The sequence below is a fragment of the Procambarus clarkii genome, chromosome 53 (genome assembly GCF_040958095.1).
Source record: "Procambarus clarkii isolate CNS0578487 chromosome 53, FALCON_Pclarkii_2.0, whole genome shotgun sequence".
Taxonomy (NCBI): domain Eukaryota; kingdom Metazoa; phylum Arthropoda; class Malacostraca; order Decapoda; family Cambaridae; genus Procambarus; species Procambarus clarkii.
In genome coordinates, this window is record NC_091202.1 from 22653180 (window position 1) to 22657839 (window position 4660).

Here is a 4660-nt window from a genome sequence, read left to right on the forward strand (position 1 = left end):
TTGTGTTTGTGTAGTAGTGCAGTTGTGTTTGTGTAGTAGTGCAGTTGTGTTTGTGTGGTAGTGCAGTTGTGTTTGTGTGGTAGTGCAGTTGTGTTTGTGTAGTAGTGTGTTTGTGTTTGTGTAGTAGTGTGTTTGTGTTTGTGTGGTAGTGCAGTTGTGTTTGTGTAGTAGTGCAGTTGTGTTTGTGTGGTAGTGCAGTTGTGTTTGTGTGGTAGTGCAGTTGTGTTTGTGTAGTAGTGCAGTTGTGTTTGTGTAGTAGTGCAGTTGTGTTTGTGTAGTAGTGCAGTTGTGTTTGTGTGGTAGTGCAGTTGTGTTTGTGTAGTAGTGCAGTTGTGTTTGTGTAGTAGTGCAGTTGTGTTTGTGTAGTAGTGCAGTTGTGTTTGTGTAGTAGTGCAGTTGTGTTTGTGTGGTAGTGCAGTTGTGTTTGTGTAGTAGTGCAGTTGTGTTTGTGTAGTAGTGTGTTTGTGTTTGTGTGGTAGTGCAGTTGTGTTTGTGTAGTAGTGCAGTTGTGTTTGTGTGGTAGTGCAGTTGTGTTTGTGTGGTAGTGCAGTTGTGTTTGTGTGGTAGTGCTGTTGTGTTTGTGTGGTAGTGCAGTTGTGTTTGTGTAGTAGTGTGTTTGTGTTTGTGTGGTAGTGCAGTTGTGTTTGTGTGGTAGTGCAGTTGTGTTTGTGTGGTAGTGCAGTTGTGTTTGTGTGGTAGTGCAGTTGTGTTTGTGTGGTAGTGCTGTTGTGTTTGTGTGGTAGTGCAGTTGTGTTTGTGTAGTAGTGCAGTTGTGTTTGTGTGGTAGTGCAGTTGTGTTTGTGTGGTAGTGCAGTTGTGTTTGTGTAGTAGTGTGTTTGTGTTTGTGTGGTAGTGCAGTTGTGTTTGTGTGGTAGTGCAGTTGTGTTTGTGTTTTTGTACTCGCCTAGATGTGCTTCCTGGGGTTGAGCTCTGGCTCTTTGGTCCTGCCTCGTAGTTGAGAGGCGGGACCAAAGAGCCAGAGCTCTGGTCCCCGGGCTCACAACCCCAGGCTCACAACCCCGGGCTCACAACCCCGGGCTCACAACTCCGGGCTCACAACCCGTCTCACAACCCCGGGCTCACAACCCCGGGCTCACAACCCCGGGCTCACAACCCGTCTCACAACCCCGGGCTCACAACCCCGGGCTCACAACCCCGGGCTCACAACCCCAGTCTCACAACCCCAGTCTCACAACCCCGGGCTCACAACCCCTGGCTCACAACCCCGGGCTCACAACCCCGGGCTCACAACCCCAGTCTCACAACCCCGGGCTCACAACCCCGGGCTCACAACCCCGGGCTCACAACCCCGGGCTCACAACCCCAGTCTCACAACCCCAGTCTCACAACCCCGGGCTCACAACCCCTGGCTCACAACCCCGGGCTCACAACCCCGGGCTCACAACCCCAGTCTCACAACCCCGGGCTCACAACCCCGGGTTCAAGGTCAGGCCCACGCGAGACAAGACAACAACCCCGCCACAACTGGACCCGTAAATCACTTCTCAACGACCAATTAGCGAGGCGGTCCTCGTCCCCCCCCCCCCCGCCCTCTTGGAGGGACTCCTTGGGGGGGGGGTCAGGAGGAATACATGAAGGTAAATTTCATATATTATATATATATATATATATTAGTATATTTTGGTAGCAGTCTTTCCTGTAGACATATATTATTAAATATGACCGAAAAAGTAAGATTAATAATTCTAACACGAATTTTCTCAATCTTTCGTACATTACGCTTCACTGTTGGAGGTAAATCAAAAATCACTTCTCCAAAATTCATTTTTATTTCTAGTCTGACGCGACACGGGCGCGTTTCGTAAAACTTATTACATTTTCAAAGACTTCACAAATACACAACTGATTAGAACGTACGTATCTCTGATTTTATATCTACATTTGAGTGAGGTGGGAGGGGTGATGTGGCATTAACACAAGACAGAACAAGAGGGGATATTAATAGGGTATTAAAAGTATCAACACAAGACAGAACAGAAACAATGGGTATTGAATAGAAGTGTTTGTAGAAAGCCTATTGGTCCATATTTCTTGATGCTTCTATATTGGAGCGGAGTCTTGAGGTGGGTAGAATATAGTTGTGCAATAATTGGCTGTTGATTGCTGGTGTTGACTTCTTGATGTGTAGTGCCTCGCAAACGTCAAGCCGCCTGCTATCGCTGTATCTATCGATGATTTCTGTGTTGTTTACTAGGATTTCTCTGGCGATGGTTTGGTTATGGGAAGAGATTATATGTTCCTTAATGGAGCCCTGTTGCTTATGCATCGTTAAACGCCTAGAAAGAGATGTTGTTGTCTTGCCTATATACTGGGTTTTTTGGAGCTTACAGTCCCCAAGTGGGCATTTGAAGGCATAGACGACGTTAGTCTCTTTTACACAAAACAGAACGCTTTAAAAGAGACTAACGTCGTCTATGCCTTCAAATGCCCACTTGGGGACTGTAAGCTCCAAAAAACCCAGTATATAGGCAAGACAACAACATCTCTTTCTAGGCGTTTAACGATGCATAAGCAACAGGGCTCCATTAAGGAACATATAATCTCTTCCCATAACCAAACCATCGCCAGAGAAATCCTTGTAAACAACACAGAAATCATCGATAGATACAGCGATAGCAGGCGGCTTGACGTTTGCGAGGCACTACACATCAAGAAGTCAACACCAGCAATCAACAGCCAATTATTGCACAACTATATTCGACCCACCTCAAGACTCCGCTCCAATATAGAAGCATCAAGAAATATGGACCAATAGGCTTTCTACAAACACTTCTATTCAATACCCATTGTTTCTGTTCTGTCTTGTGTTGATACTTTTAATACCCTATTAATATCCCCTCTTGTTCTGTCTTGTGTTAATGCCACATCACCCCTCCCACCTCACTCAAATGTAGATATAAAATCAGAGATACGCAAGTTCTAATCAGTTGTGTATTTGTGAAGTCTTTGAAAATGTAATAAGTTTTACGAAACGCGCCCGTGTCGCGTCAGACTAGAAATAAAAATGAATTTTGGAGAAGTGATTTTTGATTTACCTCCAACAGTGAAGCGTAATGTACGAAAGATTGAGAAAATTCGTGTTAGAATTATTAATCTTACTTTTTCGGTCATATTTAATAATATATGTCTACAGGAAAGACTGCTACCAAAATATACTAATATATATATATATATATATATATATATATATATATATATATATATATATATATTATATAATGTCTTCTGAAGCCCATAAACAGTCCAGCTGGGATCGCCCCATTGCCGACCAAGAAGCTGCGACAACACCACATGACACTGCCCGACTTAGAGCTGTAGCAGCTCCCCATGCTGGGGACTTCCTATTAGCAACCCCAATGTCAGCAACCTGCACCCGTCTCACACCGCGGGCCCTCCGAGTTACCGTGGCTCTCCGCCTCGCTGCCCCAATCCACACCGAATACAGGTGTATTTGCGGCGAGGCAGAGGCCGACAGGTACGGACGGCATGACCTTCTCTGCCAAAGGACAGGAGGATGGCATGCAAGACACGGTGAGGTTAACGACGTTATTAAGAGAAGCCTTACCACAGCCGGTTGTCCAGCAGAGAGAGAGCCCCGTTACCTAATGTCCCGCAACTCTGATGAGCCTGTCGGTCGCCCAGACGGGATCACAGTGAACCCCTGGAAGAATGGTAGACAGTTGGTGTGGGACTACACTTGCGTTTCAACCTTAGCCAACACCTATGTTAACTTCAGTGTTGCACAAGCAGGAGGAGCTGCCAATCACCGTTAAGCGGCCAAGTCACGTAAATACAGAGACCTTCAGCACCACTACAATTTTGTCCCCATTGCCTCAGACACACTTGGTGCCTGGGGTAAAAGTGCTGCTAGTTTTTTAAGGAGTTGGGGTCAAAGCTAATCGAAACAACTAGAGACCCCAGAGCTGCCAGTTTTCTCTTTCGGCACCTTAGTGTGGCGATCCAGAGAGGAAGTGCTCACTGCATCCATGGTTCCTGCCCGCCATCTGAGGAGCTGGAGGAGCTGTACAACTTGTGACAAGCAGCCTTGTACCCTGCATGTAACCAATGTTGTAACCCTTTTTGTGTAATGACATTTTAAGATAAAGTTAGATAAATATACACACATACAAAAAGAATAGGGGTGGTAGGAGAAGAAAATATCAGTGTTCAGTGAGGATCCACAAGGTCTTCTCTGAGTACTCTTTATTTTCTTCTGCGAGGCTATGGGTCCCCTACACGTGCACCAGAGGTGGTACCCCTTCTTGGAGAAATATTATATTATATTTTATATATATTTTATATATATTATATATATATATATATATATATATATATATATATATATATATATATATATATATATATATATATATATATATATATATATATATATGTCGTACCTAGTAGCCAGAACGCACTACTCAGCCTACTATGCAAGGCCCGATTTGCCTAATAAGCCAAGTTTTCATGAATTAATGTTTTTTCGACAACCTAACCTACCTAACCTAACCTAACCTAACTTTTTCGGCTACATAACCTAACCTAACCTATAAAGATAGGTTAGGTTAGGTAGGGTTGGTTAGGTTCGGTCATATATCTACGTTAATTTTAACTCCAATAAAAAAAAAATTGTTGTAAT